Source organism: Equus asinus, chromosome 22, assembly GCF_041296235.1.
Source record: "Equus asinus isolate D_3611 breed Donkey chromosome 22, EquAss-T2T_v2, whole genome shotgun sequence".
Lineage (NCBI taxonomy): Eukaryota > Metazoa > Chordata > Mammalia > Perissodactyla > Equidae > Equus > Equus asinus.
The window spans coordinates 51,181,053-51,205,920 of record NC_091811.1 but is presented as its reverse complement, the minus strand read 5'-3'; the positions used below and the strand labels follow the sequence as shown (position 1 = coordinate 51,205,920).

Here is a 24,868-nt window from a genome sequence, read left to right as displayed (position 1 = left end):
AGGGTGTTATGCTAAGTAAAATAAGTCATATGGAGAAAGCCAACTACCATATGATTTCACTCATATATGGAAGATAAAAAAACAACAACTACAAACAGATAGATACAGAGAATAGACTGGTGGTTACCAAAGGAGACAGGAGGAGGGGGGAGGGAGAAAGGGGTAGAAGGGTTCATGTGTATGGAGATGGATGGCAACTAGACTTTTGGTGGTGAATATGATATAGTCTATACAGAAGTTGAAATAAATTGACGTACACTTGAAGTTTATATAACGTCATAAACCAATGTTACTTCAATAAAAAATAAAGTTAAAATAAATAAATAAATAATAGCCCCTAAAATAAATAAATAAATAAAATATACATTTAAATAAAAAAAAAAAGGTGGGGGGGTGCCAGCCCAGTGGCACAGTGGTTAAGTTCGCATGTTCTGCTTCGGCAGGCAGGGATCACCGGTTCAGATCCCAGGTGCAGACCTACACACTGCTTGTCAAGCCATGCTGTGCTGTGGCAGGCATCCTACATATAAAGTAGAGGAAGATGGGCACAGATGTTAGCTCAGGGCCAGTCTCCCTGAGCAAAAAGAGAAGGACTGTCAGCAGATGTTAGCTCAAAAAAAACAAAGAAAAGAAAGAGAAAGAAAAAAAAAGACTTACTGTTCCTTTGCTAAGATGCTAATATAAGCTCAGGTTTTAACCAAACCTTTGAGTTACTATCCCTGAGTTTCTCTCATGTATGTATGAGATAGACATGTTAATAAACTTCTATTTGTTTTCCTCTTGTTAATCCATCTTTTGTTACAGAGCCCCAGGCAAGAACCTAGAATGGCAGAAGGAAAAATTTCCCCCTCTACAGCTGCTGTGAACATTTGAATATAAGTTTTTATGTGGCTATATGGTTTCATTTCTCTCGGGTATATACTTAGAAGTGGAGCTTCTGGGTTATAGGGTACCTCTATGCTTAATATTTTGTGGTACTGCCAAACTGTTTTCCAAAGTGGTTGCACCATTTACATTCCTACCAGTAGTGTATGAGGGTTCCAATTTTTCCACAGCTTCGCCAAGACTAGTTATTATCTTTTTGATTGTAGCCATCCTAGTGCTATCTTATTTAGAGTTTTGATTTGCATTTCCCTGATGACTAATGATGTGGAACACCTTTTCATGTGTTTATTGGCCATTTGTATATCTTCTTTGAAGAAATATATATTCAGATTCCTTGCCCATTTTTTAATTGGATTGTTTGTCTTTTACTACTGAATTGTAAAAGTTCTTTATATGTTCTAGTTTATATGTTCATACTTTATATGTTCTACAAGTATCTTATAATATTTATGATTTGAAAATATTTTCTCCCATTCTATGGGTTGTCTTTTCACTTTCTTGATAGAGTCTTGATTAAAGCACAGAAGTTTTTAATTTTGATGAAGTCCAATTTACCTATTTTTTCTTTGGTTGCTTGTGTTTTGGGTATCATATCTAAGAAGTCTTTGCCTAACCCAAGATCATTAAGATTCACTTCTATATTTTCTTCTAAGAATTTTATAGTTTTATCTATTACATTAGGTCTATGATCTATTTTGAGTTAATTTTTCTGAATGTGTGAGGAAGGGATCCAACTTCATTCTTTTGCATACATGGTTATCCAGTTGTCCCAGGACTCTATGTTGAAAAGACTATTTTTTTCTCATTGATTTGTCTTGGCATCACTCTAATAAATTAACTGACCATAAATATGAAAGTTTATTTCTGGACTCTCAATTCTATTCCACTGATCTATTTACCTATCCTTACGGCAGCACCACACAGTCTTGATTACTGTTGTTTTGCAGAAAGTTTTGAAATCAGGAAGCGTGAGTCCTCTAACTTTGTTCTTCCTTTTCAAGATTGTTTTGGCTACTACAGGTCCCTTGAATTTTCATATGAATTTTAGGATCAGTTTGTTAATTTCTGGAAAGAAACCAGCTGGGGATTTTGGTGATTATGTTGCATCTGTACACCAATTTGGGAAATATTGCCACCTCAACAATACTAAGTCTTCCTATCCTTAAACATGAAATATCTTTCCATTTATTTAGATTGTCTTTAATTTCTTTCAACAATGTTTTATAGTTAGTCCATAATTTTAACTGCAATATTATCTATTGTTAGAAAAAAAGTAATAATTATAATTCAAGTCTCTCAATTCTTTTTCAAGATTTTGAAGAGAGATTTATTTGTCATACGGAAACTCAGAAACTTTTTGATCCTTAGTGGGTCTTCAATTTAAGTTTTCTGCCCCACTCCCACATTTTTTCATTTCAGGACCACCAAATCTCTCTCCCATAATGGTAGGCTAGGTCTCTTATTTTCGCTTTGTCTGAACTTCCCTGAAGAAACGCTACTGTGCTGTATAACATATTCTCTACACTCATCAAGGATCCAAGCTGCTTGTTTCCCTGGGGGGGCTTGTTACATCCGTGACAAGATGCAGGGATTTTTCCCCCCTTGGGTTTATTATTAAATAGAACATCTTATTCTGCAGCTGTAATAGAAAACAGCATTAAGACACCTTCTGTAGAAGGTGTTAAATGAGGCAAAGTACCTTTCTAATTTGTTTAAGAGAGTCAGAGTCAACTTTTTTTGGGGGGGTGAGGAAGATTGTCCCTGAGCTAACATCTGTGCCAATCTTTCTCTATTTTATATGTGGGACGCTGCCACAGCATGGCTTGAGGAGCAGTGTGTAGGTCCACGCCAGTGATCTGAACTCGCAAACCACAGGCCGCCAAAGCGGAGCATGCTAACTTACCCACTACGTCATGGGGTCCCCCCGAGAGTTAATTTTTGAAGAATCTTTATTTAATATTCTGAACCTGAAGTTCTGCCAGATGGGAAATTTAAATGCAACATAATTTTCTTCCTAATGTTGTATATATAGAAGCAGAATATCTGTCTGCTTCCCCTACAAAATCATATATTGGTTGGTTGAATAAATGGCAACATTCTTCATAACTTACATGGTTTCAACTGTACACATCTTGTATCTCCAAATTTATACTTTTTAGCACTATTGAAGCTAGTATAGTCAGGGAGATATAGATTTCATTAATTTTAAAGAAAAACCTTCCTTAGATAATTCTCCTCAAAAAACTATACAGAACTAAACATCAATTTTCTTTCTTCATATATAAAATACATTGTTTTAAGCTTTTATTAATGGCAATTTAACTTGAATGAGCACTTCAAAATTACCAGCTTCTCATCCATTTTTAACAGCTTGTCCTCCCTTCAAAAACACCAGACATAAAATCAGCATTCTTTACTACCAACCCAATATAATTAATAATTATTTCTCAATTACTAAGGTTAATACCTATGTGCAATTATATTAAATAATACAATAGATTTTTTTTAATTTCTTGTTTTTTCTATCATGTAGAAATGACTGTTGTTTGACAGTACACATGAGAATTAGTTCTTGAACCTGGATTGTGCCAAAGTGACAAGTAAGTCTTTTGTGCAAAATGAAATCACTTTATAATATTTTCTGTGGGACCAAAATGTTTATACTACGGGTAAGAAAAATGGCCCAAGGGCATTTGAATTAATATGGAAGAAAAAAAAATCTGAACTCTAAAAATCTAACAAGTAATTTATCTGTCCTTTAAATTTTTCCTTGTGAAGGCTTTCTGTAGAACCATTGTCCTTATTGTTAGAAGTTAGGGAATGGAGACCCTAGAGAGTCATTTGAGGTGCTGGAGGATTAAGATTGAGAACCTGGGTTGCTATCTCAAAGCTCAATAAAGTGAAAAGGAACCAGTCCTTACATTACGCAAAATGTAATCTTCCCAGACAAAAGAGAACAATAAAGTACCTGAATGGTTGTATCCGTTCACTCAACCATTTAATATCCTGTCAACACCAAATATATAAATAGCCCAATAGTAGGCATTTGGGGATACATATTTATACATTCAATTCATATTCAACACATATTTACTCAAGACCTACTACATAAGGCTCTGGGGGGTAAGGCAGTGAACAAAGCAGACAAGATCCTCCCCTTTTAGAACTTATATTCCAGTGGAGAGACAGAAAATAAGCAAATGATAAATGTGCTAAGGAAAAAGGAAGCAGGTTAAGGAGGAAAAGAAGGGAAGGAGGATGCTGTTTTAGAAAGAAAGGTGAAGCCTCTTTGAGGTGATAATATTGAAGGGGAAACTTTTTTTTTTTTTACTTTTTATTGAGATTATGATAGCTTACAACCTTGTGAAATTTCAGCTGTACATTATTGTTTGTCAGTCATGTTGTAGGTGCACCCCTTCACCCTTTGTGCCCACTCCCCACCCCCTTTCCCCTGGCAACCACTAATCTGTTCACTTTGTCTACATGTTTAACTTCCACATATGAGAGGAGTCATACAGAGATTGTCCTTCTCTATCTGGCTTATTTCACTTAACATAATACACTCAAAGTCCATCCATGTTGTTGTGAATGGGATGATTTTATCCTTTTTTATGGCTGAGTAATATTCCATTGTATATATATACCATATCTTCTTTATCCAATCATCAGTTGATGGGCACTTAGGTTGCTTCCACATCTTGGCTGTTGTAAATAATGCTGCAATGAACATAGGGGTGCACGGGACTTTTGGAATTGCTGATTTCAAGTTCTTTGGATAGATACCCAGTAGTGGGATGGCTGGGTCATACGGTATTTGAAGGAGAAACTTTAAGGAAATGAGGGAGTGGATATCTGGGAAAGAGCAAACTGGGCAAAGGGAAGCACCAGTGGAGAGCCTGGAGGCAAAGCAGCACACTTCCTGTGTGGGAGGCACAGTTAGGAGGCCAGTACAGCTGAAACGGAATGAGTGAGGGGAAAATGATATAAGATGAGGCTAGAGAGGCAGCCAGGATCCAGGCCATGCAGAACCTTTTAGAACAATGTAAGAATTTGAGTATTATTCTAAGAATGAAAAGAAGCCTCCAGAGTAGGCATGATCAAAGCTTTATTTTTAAAGGCTCATTTTTAAAAACAGGCTGCAAGAACAGAAACAGGAAGAGCAGAAAGTAGACTATTTTTGTGCCTGGGAGAGACAGATGATAGAAAACTCAGGATACATTTTGTAGATAGAGCTGACAGGATTTGTTGATCATTAGATGATAAATATATGTATAAAAAAAAGACAGGAGTCAAGGATAATTCAGACGTCTTTGGCCTGAGCAAGTGGGTGAGCAGAGGTAACATTTACTCAGATGGAGAACACTAGGAGAGGAAAGGAGCAGGTTGTGTGCGTGGGAGTGTGGGGAGGGGGTGGCATTCAAGAATTCTGTTTTGGACATGATAAATGTAGGATGCCTATTAGGCATCCAATTGGAGATGTTGAGGAAGCAGTTGGATATGTGCTTCATGGAACAGAGGAAAGGTCTGGGTGGGAGATATAAATTCAGCCGTCACCAGTATTTAAATAATATTTAAAGCCATGAGACTAGACGGGTATATATGTTTTCTTATAGAATTATGTGAACATTTCTCTAGATCAGTGGTCTTCACGTTTTTGCTTGTGTACCACCTAAATTTTTTTGAAAATGGCATACTTCTTCAGACATTTTTAAGTTGATATCTAAAATTTTCCAAGTTAAGTTTAAATGGTCAAAAAAATGTAATTTTAAACATATTGTAAATTTTGATATTTTAAAGTAAAACTTATACCATTCTGTTACATCTATGGAATGTCAAAACATAGTAATTTGGTATCTGTCATCATCCATTTCTAAAAGATAAGAGAAAACTGAGTTTCCAATAATATGGTGAGCTAGATATCTTGATGGGCCTTACAATAAAAACTGAAAATGCTGGATAAAACCATTTTCTTAAAAGTACCAAAAAGCTGATAAGATAGTAGGGAATCCTTAAACCAGAGGGAAGTGGAACACTGATGCCATTATCTCTACAGCCTAATAGGTGCTGGGATAAAATGTAAGCCTACAGTCCACTCAAAGTGACAAGTACAATAAGAGAAGCACTCGCTCAAAACATTGGGACTCCAGAGCGCTAAACCTCCAATGTAAGGGTGAGATAGAAGTAAATGTACCCCAATCCCCTCTTCTAGGGGGTTGCAATGAAAATTGCCTTGCTGTGAGTAGAGAAAAGGGGAAGAAGAAAACAAATAAAAAGAATATCTGAGAAATCTTCAAAACAACCAGCTCTTGCATGGATTTGCAACTCTAATTTACACAACCTGGGTGTTCCAAAAAGTCCTAAAGCAGGAGTTTAGTTTAAAGTCATCCTAGACTGGTAGTGCCCCCAGGTAACTGGCAGAAGAAAAAGCGAATCCTTATCTTAGGCATCAAAGAATTTCCCCTACAGATCCAATTTCCCAAGGAAAATGAGCTTTCATAGTAAAAAAAATAGTTATGCAACATAGGAAATAGGCATCAACCAGTGTAAACAACATAGAACAGAAACGGTCAGCAAAACCTTTGGATATTGAATTCTGAGATCCAGATCATAAAATAACTCTGCATACTGTGTTTCAAAAGATAAAAGACAAGCTTGAATACATCTGTAAGAAATAGGAAAAAATAAAAGATGACCAAGGGGCTGGCTCCGTGGCCGAGTGGTTAAGTTCGCGCGCTCCGCTGCGGCGGCCCAGGGTTGGGATCCTGGGCGCGGACATGGCACTGCTCGCCAGGCCACGTTGAGGCGGCGTCCCACATCCCACAACTAGAAGGACGGGCAACTAAGATATACAACCATGTACGGGGGGGTTTGGGAAGAGAAAGCAGAAAAAAAAAAGATTGGCAACAGTTGTTAGCTCAGGTGCCAATCTTTAGGAAAAAAAAAAAGATGACCCAGCAGATAGAAAAGGAACAAAATAGAAATTGCAGAGGTAAAAAGTTAAAATTATTATATTAGTTTCCTAGAGCTGCCATAACAAATTACTACAAACACATCTCAATAACAAGCATGTAAAGATATAAAACATTTGAATATCTTGGTGAACAAATTTGACCTAATGGATACATAGAGAACACTGTACTCCACAATTGTAGAATATAGTTTTTTTTTGTACAAGTACACAAGAAATTATAGCCTTAAATGTATACATCAGAAAAGAATAAAATCTAAACATTAAAGAGCTAAGTACTCATCAAATAAGAAATTTGAAGAAAATAATCGATAGCCAAATTTATAAGATAGAAAACAAACCTACATAAAGAATATCAACAAAGTCAAAAGTTGGTCCCTTGAAAATAATACAATTGATAAACCTCTGAAAAAACTGGTTAAGAAAAAAGCAGAATTGGAGCAAATAACTACTATCAGGAATGAAAAAGGAGCCATCATCACAGAAGTCATATGCAATAAAAAGATAAACTAGGATATTATGAAGAATTTAATTCCAATAGATTTGCCCATAAAGATGAACTGAGAAAAAGCCTTCAAGAAGAAATAAACAATCTGAACAGTCGTATAACTACTAAAGAAACTGATGAGAAAAAAAAAGAAAAACCTTCCCATTAACAGCACCTCCATTACCAGTAGGCTCAGATTACTCTACCAGCAAGTTCCACCAAATTTCAAGGAAAAAATAATTTCAATATTATACTAACCTTTCCAGAGAATGGAAGAAGATGGCGTATTCCTTCATGAATCTATCAAACCCTTATGCCAAAATTTGAGAAGAAAAAAAGTACAAGAAAGGAAAATTACAGACCAATTTCACACAAAAACATTGATGTAAATATCCATGAAAATATTAGCAATTACTGAATCCAGTAATATAGTCTAAACTGTGACCTTGTTTGATTTATCACAGCAATTCAAGGTCATTTTATTTATTTATTTAATTTTTTTTTTTCCAAGGAAGATTAGCCCTGAGCTAACATCTGCTAGTCCTCCTCTTTTTGCTGAGAAAGACTGGCCCTGAGCTAACATCTGTGCCCATCTTCCTCCACCTTATATGTGGGATGCCTACCACAGCATGGCATGCCAATTGGTGCCATGTCCACATCCGGGATCTGGGCCGGCGAACCCTGGGCCACCTAAGCAGAATGTGCACACTTAACTGCTGCGTCATGGGGCCAGCCCCTCAAGGTCATTTTAATTTTAGGAGACAAATCAGTGTAACTTGCCACATTAATATAGTAAAAGAGAAAAATCAAAGGAGGATCTCGATAGATGCAGAAAAAGCGTTTGCTAAACACCAACACTCATCCACGATAAAACTTTTACCAAACTCAGAAAATCTTCTTAATCTGATAAAAGCTATCTATAAGAAAACTTACAGCAAACATCATACCTAAAGTGAAACATTAAAACCATTCCCTTTGAGAGCAGGAACAAGGGAAGCGTGCTCATTATCACCACTTCTTTTATCACTTTAATGAAGGTCCCAGCCAATACATCAAGAAAAGCAAGTAAAAGAAATAAAGAATGTAAAAGTATAAATGTAAATGCAAATTATATGGTTGTGGTATAACAAAAAATAAATATTTGGCTTTTGTCTCCCAGTTCCTGGCACAGAACTCCTAAAATCCTCGGAATATCCTGAGTAAGAAGAGTGTCTTTTGTATACTAATGAGATTATTGGCGTGGGGGTGTAGGGCAGATAGCTTCAGAATGGGGGCTCATCCACTGAAAGACCAAGCTATGATCAGAGGGGTGGAACTGTTAGCCACACCCCATATCCCACCTCCAGGGAGGGGAGAAGGGCTGGAGACAGTTCAATCAGCAGTGGACAATGATCTAATAATCAATCATGCCTATGTAATAAAATCTCCATAAAAACCAAATGACAGGGTTTGGAGAGCTTCTGAGTTGGTGAACACATCAAAGTGCTGGGAGGGTGGTGCACCAGGAGAGGGCAAGGCAGTTCCATGCCTCCCCCCATACCTTACCCTAAGCATCTCTTCCATATGGCTGTTCCTGAGTTGTGTCCTTTATAATAAACTGGCAAACGTAAGTAAAGTATTTTCCTGAGTTCCGTGAGTCCTTCTGGCAAATTACTGAGCCTGAGAGAGAGGGTCTAAGGAACCCCTGAATTTATAGCCAGTCAGTCAGAAGTACACGTGGCAAACTGGGTCTTGTGACTGGCCCCTGAAGAGGGGGACAGTCTTTTGTGGCTGAACCCTTAACCAGGGGTGCCTGCACTAATTCCAAATAGTTAGTGTCAGAATTGAGTTGAATGTTGAATACCCAGTTGATGTCAGAGAATTAGAGAATTGATGTGGAAAACACCATGTATTTGGTGCCAGAAAAAAACTTACTGAATGGTTATGTATGCAAAAATTCCCCCCCAAAATTACATACAAACTATCAGAATTTAAGAGTTTAGCAAGGTTGTTGCTGGTACAAAACCAATATATAAAAATCAATTGTATTGTTATACACTCACAACAAATAGAAAGTGAAAAGTCTGCAAAGATATCGCTTACAATAACATCAAAAAATCTTAAGTATCCTATGATTAAATCTAACCAAAAAAAAAAAAGAATAAGACTTCTAAGGGAAAAAGTCTAAAATCTTATTGAGAGATACTATGAAGATATTATGATTAATATACTGAGAGACATATCACATTTGTGATTTGGAAGTATTAAGTTACAAAGATATGAATTCTACCTAAATTTGATTTATAAATTTAATGTGTTCAAAAAGTAGAATAGATGTATTTTCCTAATTCCTCCCACTAAGTACACCTAAAAACTCTGGAGATTATGTATAAAACAAACCTAAGATTCTGAAAGATGGAGAGAAGGCAGATTGGCTAGGGACCTTGGGTCCAAGGAACAACGTGGTGGTGTGTTCCCTGGGTTTTCTTCCTGCCTGGATTTTCTTGGAGCTGAAGAAGCTGACAACCCAGAAATGCCAGCCAAAGGGTGCAGTCAAAACAACAACAAAAGCCTGCTCTCCCTAGCCAAAGGACCAGGAAAGGGGCAGTCTGGCAAAACAGAAAACTTCTCACAACAACCGCTCTTCTCTAGCCAAACACCACAGAAAAATTTGTGGCCCAACCCCTACCCATGCCAGCAAGGCTGAGTAGGGAGCCTAGACTTTCACCCTTGCCAGGCTGGAACAAGGTGCCCCAAAGCGTATGCTTTTCTGAAAATAGTCCTGGGACAACTAGATACCCACGTGCAAAGGAATGAAGTTGGACCTTGTATTGTGTTGAATAGTGTCCCCGCAAAATTCATGTCCACCAACAACCTCAGAATGTGACCTTATTTGGAAATAACAGGTACCAAGTTTCTTTTGGGGTGATAAAAATGTTCTAAAATTAGAGTGGTGATGGTCGCACAATTCTATGAATATGCTAAAAAACACTGAACTGCACACTTTAAAGGTGCGGATTTTATGGAATGTGAATTATTTCAACAAATCTGTTATTTTTTTACAAAGTAGGTAAAGTGCAAACATAAATACTTCTATCTCTTAAGTCTTAGAATTCACCATCTTACTTTATATTGACCTTTGTTTTTCAAAAAAAAGATTGGCCCTGAGCTGACATCTGTTGCCAATCTTTTTTTTTTCCTTCTCCTCCCCAAAGCCCCCCAGTATATAGTTGTATATTCTAGTTGCAGGTCCTTCCAGTTGTGCTGTGTGGGATGCTGCCTCAGCATGGCCTGATGAGGAGTGCCATGTCCACACCCAGGATCAGAACTGGCAAAACCCTGCGCCGCCGAAGCAGAGTGCACAAACTTAACCACTCAGCCATGCGGCCGGGCCCTTTATATTGACCTTTTTTCACATTAATTCTAATTATAAAAGTAATACATCTGGATTAAAGAAACTTTGCTAAATATAGAAAAATAGAAGATTTTTTAAACCACCACAAATCTTAGCATTCAATATTGAGAGTTTCGTTTTCTTTTCACAGAGAAAACATCAGCTTATTAAGTATTCCCTTTGTAACTACTGTAGGAATTAGCATTTGCTTTCTCAATTTTTAAAATATTTTCTGAATTTGTGCTCTTTTCCTATAGAATATAGTTCATATAGATAAATTCAGATCATGGTTAGTCTCTACTTAAAATTTTCTCCTTAATCCCATTCAGTTATTATTGGTGCTTTATTTCATTACTTTCAAAGTGCCTTGTCACCAGTTCTCATTTAACCTGAGGAAACTGAGCCTTCCTTTCTCCCTCTCTGTGCGGACTTTAAGTACTTAAGTCTCTAGATGTGCACTGTCCAATACGGTAGACACTACATGTGACTATTTAAATTTAAGTCAATTAAAATTTACAAAAATAAAATATCCAGTTTCTCAGACTAGTCACATTTCAAGTGCTCGATAGCTGCATGTAGTTAGAGGTTACCATATTGGACAGCACTGCTCCAGATTTTAGGAGTATTTTCAAAAGCAGTATTATCAAAAGTAGTATTATCAAAAGCATTTTCTCTCTCCTGATATCCTAACTCTTTATTATTATTAATTCTAAATATTTATCAAAGAATACATGTGTATAGTTTAAAAATAAAATATTCTTGATCTGGGTGCTAATTTATACAGGTGCTTTCACTTAACGTTAATTTATCAAGCTGTATATTTATAAGTTGTATCCTTTTCTGTATGTAAGGTCTTATATATGTTATATTTCAATAAAAAATTTACAAAAACCAAAAATAAAATAATGTTACATTAAAACAATAGTTTTCCTGCATCATTCCTCTTCTACTCCAGTCCTGTTCACCAGAAGCAATTACCCCTAATTCATCTAGCCATTTCCCTTGGAATTTACCTACTTACTTCTTTTTTTTTAATTGGAGTATAATTGACATACAATATCATGTTAGTTTCAGGTGTACAACATAGTGATTTAACATTTATATACATTACGAAATGATAACCACAATAAATCTAGTTACCATACAAATTTATTACAATATTATTGACTATATTCCCTGCGCTGTACATTATATCCTGTGACTCACTTATTTTATAACTGAAAGTTTGCACTTCTTAATTCCCGTCACCTATTTCACCCAACCTCCCATACCCTTCCCCTCTGGAAAGCACCAGTTTAGTTTCTGTATCTATGAGTTTCTGTTTATATTTTGCCTGTTCATTTGTTTTGTTTTTCAGATTCTACATATAAGTGAAATCACACTGTGTTTTTCCTTCTCTGACTTATTTCACTTAGCATAATACCCTCTAGGTCCATTCATGTTATCACAAATGACAAGATTTCATTATTTTTTACAGCTGAGTAATATTCCAGTGTGTGTGTGTGTGCACGCACGTGCGTGTATCACATCTTTATCTATTAATCTATCAATGGACGCTTAGGTGGCTTCCATATCTTGGTTATTGTAAATAATGCTGCAATGAATATAGGGGTGCATATAGCTTTTTGAGTTAGTGTTTATGTTTTCTTCAGGTAAATTCCCAGAAGTGGAATTGCTGGGTGGTACAGCAGTTCTCTTTTTAAGTTTTTGGGGAACTGCCGTACTGTTTTCGGTAGTAGCTGCACCAATTTATACTCCCACCAACAAGACATGAGTGTTCTCTTTTCTCCATATTCTTGTCAACACTTGTTATTTGTTGTCTTTTTGATGATAGCTATTCTGACAAGTGTGAGGTGATATCTCATTGGGGTTTTGATTTGCATTTCCCTGACGACTAGTGATGTTGAGCATCTTTTCATGTTTACCTACTTAATTCTAAATAAAATGCCTATGTTGCTATTTCTTGATTCATCAATTTCAGACATTATAGATTTATTTTTCACCATATTAGTTGAGAACTTAGGTCTTTTATATGCCTCACACTTCACCTCCTGGCCATCTCCCCAACGTAGTTTTAATTTAAATCAGCCAGTGCTTATATTATTACAATTATTAATATCTTATTCATTGCTGAAGCAAATAGTGCACTGTAATCATGCCTTGTTTCTTATAAAAAGTTTCACTTTTTCTGAACTTCCTAACTACCTCATTTTTTGCTTGATTTTTCATATAAAATTTTCCAAATGCCCCCACATCTCTGCCAAAGGCCTACTAGTAGTATTAATTCCATTTTTTTCTGCTGTTGCTCCTTTGGATTTCCCTTCTCTATAAGTGAAATTCATCAGCTCACAAAACCCCAGCAAGAGCAGAAAATTAAACACTACTTCAAGGTAAATCAGTTACTTCTTGTTGTAAAAACGGTCTCATTTGAGAAAGTATTTAGTCAAAATCAAGATTTAAACTCTCCTACCTTCTCCTTCTCTTATCCTCTCTAAGGTGATCTAAATTCCTAGAGGGGCTTGGGTATTACTTTCAAATTAGAGGAAGGGAATCGGATCCCTGTACTGTCTTCCATCTTTGCTGGCCTCTGCTGAGTTGTACACTTCACCCCACCTGTCTTTAGACTTCTCATGCTGATATAAAGGAGACGAGAGATTTTCACAAATTGAGCTATATGGGGTAACTTCTAGTTCCAAACTGATTTGGCTTGAACTAAAGAAGCCTGACTTATGGCCTATCAAACATACATTGTACACATTGTACATCTGCTTTAACGGTTAAAGTAAAGAATGTGCTCTCTTAAGATAAGAATGCATACTTCTGGGGGCTGCCCCATGGCCAAGTGGTTAAGTTCACGCATTCCGCTTTGGCAGCCCAGGGTTTCGCCAGTTTGGATCCTGGGTGCAGACATGGCACTGCTCATCAGGCCATACCGAGGCTGCATCCTACATGCCACAACTAGAAGGGCCCACAACTAGAATACACAACTATGTACTGGGGGGCTTTGGGAGAAAAAGGAAAAATAAAATCTTTAAAAAAAAAAAAAAAGAATGCATACTTCTCCTACACCAGTATTGGTAAGACCCTATCGGTTACACTTGTATTAGTCCCTTTCCCAAAAACAGGGTCATGTTGACCTGCTAATTTGCAACTGAATACCTCTTTGAAACTTTGATGAATAGATATCCTGTGCTTGTTTAATGTATGTTCTCTGTTCTAAAAAGGAGTAACACTGTACTGAAAACCATGCTTCTCCAGAATGCCTTCTTCCTTTGTGGAAACTGACTTCCCGGGGTATGACCCTCACCCTGGCTCAAGTAAAACTCACCTTCTCTCTCTTATCTATACAATGGTTATTGGTTATTTTGCTTTGACATACGGTTCCTGCCTGGGCCTCTGGTCTGAGTCCTTCTTTCTCCAATTCCAAGTCTCTTTCAAGTTTGCTAGCCTTCTCAGAACTTCTACATCCCATTGGGTACTTGGGAGCTCTCAGCTGCTTTGCCCGTCACGGTGGGGTATGGGAAGGAATTTGTAAGGCTGCTTTAAGTCCCATCTGCCTGGGCACCTCCCTTAGCCATGGCTACTCTACTACTCAGGCACTAAGTTAGATGCTGGGCTTCTTCAAGAGTCTTGCAGTCCTCCAGGCTATACCCTGAAAAGTGAAACACAGATTTCTCTGCTTAGAATATCTCCGCAACCAGCTTATCTACCCTCACCTCAACTGTCAGGGCAAAGGCCCAGTGGAGTAAGATTTGAGAATGCTGGACCCTGTCTCAGGAACCCACAAGCAGCTAAACTCTAATCATTCTGCCTTAGATTCACCACCTCCTGTCTGTTGGTTGAATCCTTACTTCTTTTTGGAGAGATAATGATATTTTTCACGATCATTCATTCTTCACAATTCTATGGATTCTGGCATGAACTTTATTTTTTTTTAAAGATTTTTTAATTTTTCCTTTTTCTCCCCAAAGCCCCCCCATACGTAGTTGTGTATTTTTACTTGTGGATCCTTCTAGTTGTCACATGTGGGATGCCGCCTCAGCATGGCCTGATGAGCGGTGCCACGTCTGCACCCAGGATCTGAACCAGCGAAAGCCTGGGCCACCCAAGCGGAGCACACAATCTTAACCACTCGGCCACGGAGGTGGCCCCCTTTTTTTTTTAAAAGTTTTTTTTTTTTGGTATGAACTTTAAGTATAGAATCCTGCTATACTGGCTCCTTGGAACTCACAAAGCCTTAACAAAACCTAGTTTTTGCAAATAAAGGCCTTGCTTTCAAAATATTAATTAAATAAGCCATGGAACATCTATAACAATGGAATACTCTGTAGATGAAAAAAATAAAAATAATGAGGGTACTCTCTAAGTGTTCATATGGAAAGCTATCCAGAATATACTGAGAAGTGAAAAAAGTAAGGTGTAGAACAGCATGCACTATAGTTTGCTACACTTGTGTGTGTAAGAAAGGGGTGAAAAAAGAATAAATCAATCAAACAATATTTATTTGTATTTTCATGAAGAAACACCAAAAGACTTCACAACAAACTAATAAAAATGCTTATCTATAGCGGGCAGTGGGGAAGAATGGGATGAATGAGCACAGGGTTCTCCAGAGAAACAGAACACAGAGAGAGAGGGAGAAAGAGAGAGAGGTATTACAAGGTATTGGTTCACATGATTATACAGGCCGAGAAGTCCCATTATCTGCCATCCGCAAGCTGGAGATCCAGGAAAACCAGTGGCGTAACTCACAGGCTGAAGAGCTAAGGGCGTAGATTCCTCTCTAGATCTGAAGCCTGAGAACCTGGAGCGTCGAGGACAGCAGGAGATGGATGTCCCAGATCAAGTAGTCAGGCAGAGAGGGAATTCAACCCTTCTCTGCCTTTTTCTGTCCTTTTCAGGACCTCAACAGTTTGGACGATGCCCACTCACACTGGCAAGGGCCATCTGCTTTACTCAGTCTACCAATTCAAATGCTAATCTCTTCAGGAAGCACCTCCACAGACACACCCAGAATTAATGTTTTACCAGCCATCTGAGCAGCTCTTGGCCCAGTCAAGCTGACACATAAAATTAGCCATCACAGGGTTGGAGCAAAACATCTCAATGTATATCTTTTTATCTCTTCCCTTTTTGAACCATGGGATTTTTTTTTTTTCTTAAAGATTTTTTATTTTTTTTTTCCTTTTTCTCCCCAAAGCCCCCCGGCACATAGTGGCATGTTCTTAGTTGTGGGTCCTTCTAGTTGTGGCATGTGGGACGCTGCCTGAGCGTGGTTTGATGAGCAGTGCCATGTCCGCGCCCAGGATTCGAACTGACGAAACACTGGGCCGCCTGCAGCGGAGCGCGCGAACTTAACCACTCGGCCACGGGGCCAGCCCCGGCCATGGGAATTTTTATCTATTCAAAAAATGTGTTTAAGTTTTGCTTTCAAGTCTCTTGTTTTTATTACATGTCTTTTAAAAATCCATTAAATATTCAATTTAATTCAGATATTCAATTATCTCCTCAGTGACTCTAGTCTACTTTGTCTTTGATTTCACAATGGTGACCTAGTAGTTTTAGCAAAACATCAATCCTGGATAAATCCAACTGCTTTGTGGTGGTCTCAGCCTGTGGACGCCAATGCCTGGGGGTACTCAACTGGGCTCAGGTGAGCTTCCCACAGACATCCCCACTTTCCAAGCCAATGTTAGACTGGACCGACCCTTTTGGTTCTTATTATAATTGCAAGATGCCCTTCAGCAATAACCATTAGGAAACTTTGAAGAAAAAAAGAGTTTATTACTTACAAGCCCCTGGAGTGTACAAGGCACACCTGGGGCCACACAGCAAGGTTGAGGGTAGATAGAATGAGTGAGTAAAGGGGCCTGGGGTTCTACTTTTATTAGGGTCGAGAGAGGGAGCCTAGGGCTTCAAGGGCTCACTTTTCATTGGTGAATTTAAAATGTAAGAATGAGAATTTAAAGCACAGAACCAAAAAATTGTAGCCCCGGGGTCGGCCCGGTGGTGGAGTGGTTAAGTGCGCACGTTCCGCTTTGGCGGCCCGGGGTTTGCCAGTTCAGATCCTGGGTGCAGACATGGCACCACTTGGCAAGCCATGCTGTGATAGGCATCCCACATATAAAGTAGAGGAAGATGGGCATGGATCTTAGCTCAGGGCCAGTCTTCCTCAGCAAAAAGAGGAGGACTGGCAGCAGATGTTAGCTCAGGGCTAATCTTCCTCAGCAAAAAGAGGAGGATTGGCAGCAGATGTTAGCTCAGGGCTAATCTTCCTCACAAAAGAAAAAGTAGCCCAAATGGTCAGTTATTGAAATCAACCAAGATCTCTAAAATAAAGGAACCTCAGTGAGGGGAGGCAGCCTGGCTCTCTATCTAGTCGTGTGATTGGCAATGTGTTTATTTGAGAAAGTGGACGCCTTGGCAATCAAAATTTAAGTCAGGCACTCGCACTACAAGAGAAAACCCAACTATCAGGGCTTACACTACACCAAATCTCCACCTATTTCATAACTCACTGAGCAGCTGAACCTAACTAGAGAAAAACACAACCAGATGACTGATCTCATTCTATATTTATAACCACAAATGTTTGAAAAACCTACTATGCCTTCAACAATACCTGGAAACTCTACTATATTTCCCTAGTTAATATACTTTCCCACTCTCAGAGATGATTATTTTATACATTTTCTCTCCTCAAACCTCCAACTCTCCTTCCCCAATCCTCACATTTAGCTGATGACCTCCCTGTTCCCCATTTCACTGAGGAAAGAAAAAGAAAAAAAAATCAGAAGAAAAATTCCTCAAGGTCCCACCACCATATCAGTTATGAATTACAACCAGCTGCAAATAACAGATACACACATACCCCCAAATAAGGAAAAAAGGGAAAAAGATCAGTGTGGCTTAAACAAGTTGTTTTATTTTCTCCTATAACGAGAAGTTCAGAGATAGGCAACCCAGGGCTTGTGTGGCAGCTCCACAGTCTCATCAGGGACCTAGCCTCTATCTTCCTCCATCCTTAGCTATGGTTTAGGATCGCTTTATTGTCATAAGATGGTTGCTAAAACTCCAGTCATCATGTCCACCTTCTAGGCAAGAAAAAGAGAAAGGACCAAAGACATATACCAGTTTAGTGAATCCTGTTTCTCAGAAGCCCCACCAAACAACTGCTAACAACTCACCAGAACTTAGTTACACAGACGTCCCCAGTGTAGTTGAAACAGAAACTCAGCACCTTGCTCCCAACAAAACCTGGGTTCTGTTGTTATTAAGGAACAGGGGGAGAACAAGGAGAAATTACCTGTTTGTGGGTGTGGTGGCTTAGTGGTTACGTTCGTGTGCACTGCTTCAGTAGCCCTGTGTTTGCCGGTTTGGATCCCGGGCATGGACCTACGGACCACTTATCAAGCCATGCTGTGGCAGGTGTCCCACATATAAAATAGAGGAGGATGGGCACAGACATTAGCTCAGAGATAATATTCCTGAAAAAAAAAAAAAACAGAAATTATCTGTTTTCTTATTTCACTGGAGTGGGGGAGAGAAAAGAAGCAATCAGAAGAGAAATTCCACATGTTATCAATGCCAAATCTAACTGCCAACTTGAATCCATATTCATATACTCTGGCTTCCCCCGTGTGTCAGTGGATAAACTGTCTTGCTCCTCTCCAAGGTGAATCCCTCCAGTGGTGCACTGGATCCCTTCCCGTTTCACTGGTCTAAAACTTTGCTCCTTAAATTATCCCACCTTTTCCCTACATCATCAATTTCCCCCTCCCTTTTGTTTATTCTCACTAGCAAACATTCTAAAATATCTCCTATCTTTAAAAAAAAAAAAAATCTTCCCTTTATCGAACATCTCTATCCAGCCATTTCAGCTATCACTCTACTCTCTTAAAGCAAAATTCCTCAAAAGAGGTTTCTATTCCATTTTCTCCACTTCCCCCACCTTGCATTCTCTCTTAAACACATTCCAGCCAGGCCTCCATTCATCCCTACTGCTCTGCTGAAGCCACTCTTGCCCAAGTCACCAGTGACCTCTCCAGTGCCAAATCTACTAGCCCATTCTCAGACCTCATCTTACCTAGCCTCCCAGAAGAATTTCAGTTATGACTCTCCTGCTTGAAACATTTTCTTCATTTGGTTTCCAGAACACCACACTCTTCATGATTTTCTTCCTACCCATAGCTGGTCCATCTCACTTTCAACTACTGGATCCTCTTCTTAATTTTTAAAAGCTGAAGTGCTCCAGGGTTCAGTCTTTCAACTTCTTTTATTTTATTTTATCTATTTACTTTTTTGGTGAGGAAGAGTGGCCCTGAGCTAACATCTATTGCCAATCTTCCTCTTTTTGAATGTGGGATGCTGCCACAGCATGGCTTGATGAGCAGTGTATAGGTCTGCACCCAGAATATGAACCCACGAACACCAGGCCACTGAAGTGGAGCATGTGAACTTAACCACTATGCCACTGGGCCGGCCCCCTTGGACTTCTTTTAATCTATATTTTCTTCCTAGGTGATCTCATCCAGTTTCTGTGCTGATGACTCCTAAGTTTATCTTCACAATTTATCTATTCTGCACTTTATCCTACTGCCTGATAAACAAATGACAAGCAATAGGATATTGGAGTATACGAGGAAGCCATTTGGTGTAAAACTAATCTGGCCTGAACTTGTGTTTTCCAAAAGGGCCTGACATGGCCACTGAGCATGCATTGTATATCTGCTTTAAGTATTTACTATGTCCCAAAGACAAGAACAATGCCCTTAAAGGAAAGGATGTAACTTCCCCACATTGGCATTTCCTTAAGGATAAGCATCTCTCCCTAACTAAGGATTGATTGCTAACCTGCAGCGCTCAACTTGTGACCTCCCACCTTCAGACCACGGACCTACTGTGTTCACCAAATTGCTGTGCCCGCAAAGCAATCTTGTGACTATTGTAAAAGGGACGTTCCAGGAGGCCGGCCCCGTGGCCGAGTGGTTAAGTTGGCGCACTCTGCTTCAGTGGCCCAGGGTTTTGCTGGTTCAAATCCTGAGCATGGACAGGGCACCACTCATCAAGCCATGCTGAGGCAGCATCCCACATGCCACAACTAGAAGGACCCACAACTAAAAGATACACAGCTATGTACCGGGGTGCTTTGGGAGAAAAAGGAAAAAAAAAATCTTTAAAAAAAACAAGGGACATTCCAATCATATGTGATATATTGATGGTATATAACCACTCTGTACACCCCTACTTCTTTGGAGTGCTCCATTCCTTTGCGAAAGGACTCTCCCTATCTATATAGTTCTCAGAGTTGGCTCATAATACACTCACCCCCAATTTTGATTTATAGATTGTTTATGGATTATTTCCATCAACATTTCTAATGATCATCTCTACTTAGATGTCTAACACACTGCATCTCAAATTGAACATGTCCAAAACAAAATTTCTGATTCTCTCCATTTCCCTACAACTGTTCCTCCTTCAGTGTCCCCCAGTGTTGCTCAGCCCAAAAACCTTGGGGTCATGATTGACTCCTCTCTTTCTTTCTCATCCTACATCCAATGCTACCTTCAAAATATATCCAGAAACCCACCACTTTTTTACCACCTCCACTACTGGTCCACCCTGGTCCAAGTAACTATCACCTCTTATCTGCATTACTGCAATTATCTTTCAACTCATATTCCTTATCCCATTCTTAATCTCCTGTGGTTTATTCCCACAGCAGCCAGAACAATCCTTTTAAAATCTAAAAGAGAATATGTCACATCTTTGCTCAAAACTATGTAATGGCTTCCCATGATTTTTAGAATAAAACAGTCTTTCCATGGCTAACAAGAAAGACCCTTTCATGATTTAGACACTGGCTACTTCTCTGATCTCATTTCATAACACTCTCCCCATCACTTCCTCTCCTCCGGTCTCACCAACCTTACTGATATTGCTTTAAAAAGACATACACCCTCAACCTCAGAGCTTTTGCAGAACTTGATGTTCCCTCTGCTTGAACTGCCCACTCTAACACTTCATTCACATCGTTGTTCAAATAACTACCTCCTGGGGCCGGCCCTGTGGCCCAGTGGTTAAGTTCACGTGTTCCACTTCGGCTGCCCAGGGTTTTGCCAGTTTGGATCCCAGGCGCAGACATGGCACCACTCATCAAGCCATGCTGAGATGGCATCCCACATAGCACAACCAGAAGTACCTACAACTAGATTATACAACTATGTACTAAGGGGCTTTGGGGAGAAGAAGAAGAAAATAAATAAATTAATTAATTAAATAACTACTTCCTCAGAGAGGCCTTCTCAGATCAATCTATCTAAAATAGCATCCCTCTGTAACTTTAATCTCTTTTCCAGACTTTATTTTTCCTCATAGTACTTATTAGTACCTGGCATTATATTTCATATCTCTTTGCTTCATGTTCATCTTCTTTTTCCTTCACTAGAACACAAACTCCAGGAGAGCAAGGACATATTCTGCTCATTGTTATATCTAATCAACACTTAAAAAGAGTACCTGCCATGGTAGGCTCTCAATAAATATTTGTCCAATAAACAAATAAAATTAGAAGCCATATTGTTATCTATATAGAATGGACACTTTCTAGTCTTACCTCTACTTAGCCTCTCTGCAGCATCTGACATTGTAGCACTTCTCCTTCTTGAAACTCTCTTTCCTTGGAATGTGAGACTCTCAGTTCTCCTTCTCTGATCAATCCTCAGACTCCTTTTACAGGCTCCTTTTCTCTACTTTAAATATGATCATTTTTCAGATTCTCTACTAAGGCCAGTGAAGGGCATATTTTGAAGATAAAGCTGATAGAGTTTACAAATGGGATTGAATGTGGCAGTATGAGAAAAAGATGATTCCAAGCTAATATTGATTCCCATTCATAAATGAAGCTAGATAAAGATAATTAAGGTTCTAAAGTCATACCACTATTAACTGACAAAATGAGAATTGAATCTAGTAGGATCTGAAATCAAAGCCCATTTTCTTTCCCCTATACCATCTATCTGTGGAAAAATAGCATACAAAATGACAAATATAAATTTATACCACTGTAATAAATAAGAATAAAAGGCCAGGGGCCAGCCCTGTGGCCGAGTGGTTAAGTTCGAGCGCTTCGCTTTGGAAGCCCAGGGTTTCGCCAGTTCTGATCCTGTGCGTGGACATGGCACTGCTTGTCAGGCCATGCTGAGGCGGTGTCCCACATGCCACAAGTGGAAGGACCCACAACTAAAAAATATACAACTATGTACCAGGGTGCTTTGGGGAGAAAAAGGAAAATTAAATCTTTAAAAAAAAAAAAAAGAATAAAAGGCCAAATGTTTGAAAATAGTTGATGCTCGGTAAATTGTTGCTATTTGTTACTTTTATCTTTCCTTGTTGAGCTGGTTAAATGAACAAAAGATTTTGTGAACTTTTGTGTCTAGACCACAATACAGAACTATCAAAAATGCTACCGACTGCTTAGAACAGTAGCAAATTGCCATGATGTTAAGAAGCAAAGATGGGAGTGGCTAGAATAGCAACACAGGGTTTTCCACGACATCAAAGACTCAAAGCAAACAGTTACAGGCCTTGAAACAATCCAACAAAAGACCTAAATAATCAGTTAAAATGTTAAGACAGTGGATAACACTATGTTTATATTCCAGCAATAGATAACTACTATTTAGTTGTTAAATGTACACAAAGTGTATACATCCATATATGATGTAAACAAATCCACCCGTGTAAGTTTAGCATGGGTAAAAAAGAAAAAAGTAAGCCTTTCCTCTTAGGTACTAAGGAGGTAGCAAAATAAATTAATCTAGCATTATTCAGTATTTTCCTGACATAAAGAAATCAGATTAGATTATATTTAAAGGTCTCTTTTGGCTATATTACTCTCTGAAACCTAAGGTATCATCAGGGATCTAAAAAAAAAAAACCCCTCAAGTACTTCCTCATTCACAGCAGGGGAATTCACAGATAGCAAGGCTAGCAAAGCTAATGGTTTTAGGAAGGTATCTAGGGAGGTATATAGACCCACAGGAGCAAATCTCTGCAGTGAAAGCTCTATGGTTCTGCAGAGAGCTAGGAGGAGGGAGGTGCCTGCTTGCTTTCAAATGGCTTTCATCCAGAGCACACAGCAAAATGGAGTTCAGTTGGGTGGTTCCCTAACATTCAGCCTTCCAGTCAAGGCAAGCTAATTATTTTCCATCTCCTTTTAAGAATAAGTGAGACAATATTCAAATATATTCCTGTCTCCTATAAGCCAGTTTGGGAAATGTGTGCAAATTTGGTTTCTGAGTCGAAAACCTTTTAATAGGACTAGAAAAAATATGTATTTTATAAATAAATGAGAACCTCCTTGTTTGCATTCTAGGTTCATATGAGTGAAGACGACACATACATATTAACAAACTACACATACATATTAACAGTCTAAATTTGTTATTTGTCTGACATCAAGGGTGAAGGCTTTACCAAATCTGAATAAGGTAATAACTGAATATGAATGATGAATTTTTACTGTCTTATGTTTATCTTTTTTGTTACTGATATACTATCACTGGGAGGATATTTTGAATAGTGTAGCAACAGTGATAGGTTTCTGCTAGGACCATTTTAAAGCCACACTTTAACCCTAACTAACCACCTTATGCATTCCTAAGGGTCAGCAATGTAGTTCATGGTCTTGGAATAGATTCTCTTGAAAAGAAAAAAAAAAAGAGTCTATTCACTATAATCTGGGCCTCCTAGCACTAAGCTGTAAGTCACTGATCTATCATGACATAACAGAAAGCAGTTATTATTAAATAAAGAATTTTACAAAATTCTGAATTACACAAAGAACCCCTACTTCCTAATATCTTTCAGTGTCAAACAATTTCCTCCCTACCCAAGTTTCTGTCATCTCTTCTTCAATTCAGCTACCAAATTTGAAATGGATCTTTAAATCTCCCCTTTTAAAAGCCTCTAGAGCTGGTCCACAAAGTTTGTGGTTGAGATCTAAAAATGAGGCCTACTCTGCCCTTTTGCTTTCTTTCCATTTTCTTTTATATGATAAAAATACATCTAACATAAAATTTAGCATCTTAGCCATTTTTAAGTGTACAGTTCGGTGGTATTAAATGCATTCATAATGTTGTGCAACCATCACCACCATCCATCTCCATAACTCTTTTCATCCTGTAAAACTGAAACTCTGTACCTATTAAATAGTAACTTCCCATTCTGCCCTCCCCCAGTTCCTCGTAACCACCATTTTACTTTCTGTCTCTATGATTTTGACTACTCTAAGTACTTCAAATAAGTGGAATCATAGGGTATTTGTCTAGGAACAACAGTTTTATACATTGTGCGTCAAGCAGTACAGGACATTGATCCCTGAGAGAAAGGAAACAAATGAGGTGAGCCCTATGATTACGCTAGCATTCTGTCTGAAGAGGTTTTACACCGCAATGCAGGGAGGGGAACCGAGGTGAAGCCTGCGGGGGGGGGGGGGGGGGGGGGGGGGTATAAACAACAGAAAACAATAGCAAGATAGTAGAGTCAAAACCATATCATTAATCACATTAAATGTAAATGGCCTGATCACCCCAATTAAAAGGCAGAGATTGTCAGATTGGATTTTAAAAAGAAAGGCCAAACTATGCTTTCTACAAATACTCTGCCCTTTTAACAAAAGCTTCGATTTCAGTGCTTAGGTCCTACTCTTTCATCGAAATATTATTGCGTGCCAACGTTTGCTACCTTTAAAGTCATTACAGTAAACCAAATAAAACTATTCTGTTTTCTGAACCTCACTTCCTCCACATTGTCAGGTAAGTACAGGAACGCACTGCCTTTAAAGGAACTGAGAAAAGAAAAAGGCACAACTCACTGACAAATTGTGGCAACATGAAAATAATCAGCTGAGCTATCCAGACCAGAAGTTTCTGCATTTCATGGCGCTTCATCTTTAAAACTGTATGCATTTCTTACGTCTCAAGGCTGGTCCAGATAAAGGCAGGCCGCCTTTCCCATTCCCCTGCTGGTCTGTTTCCGGAACTGCGCCCGCCCCCCGCCCAGGCCCCAGCCGCCATGCGCCGCAGACTGCAGCACCCGGGCTCGCGGCCCGCAGGCGCGGGGAGGGGGCCCCGGGCGGAGAGCCCGCCTC

At 38.8% G+C, this 24,868-nt stretch overlaps 1 long non-coding RNA gene across 1 annotated transcript; it reads right to left on the bottom strand.

Moving 5' to 3' along the window:
* Positions 1-17,618: 17,618 nt before the first annotated feature.
* LOC106836809 (uncharacterized) lies at positions 17,619-24,834 on the bottom strand. Its single transcript, XR_006518213.2, has 3 exons — positions 24,593-24,834; positions 18,020-18,200; positions 17,619-17,807 (listed from the first exon to the last, which is right to left on the bottom strand). It is a non-coding gene; the product is annotated as an uncharacterized lncRNA (long non-coding RNA).
* Between the last annotated feature and the right edge of the window lie 34 nt (positions 24,835-24,868).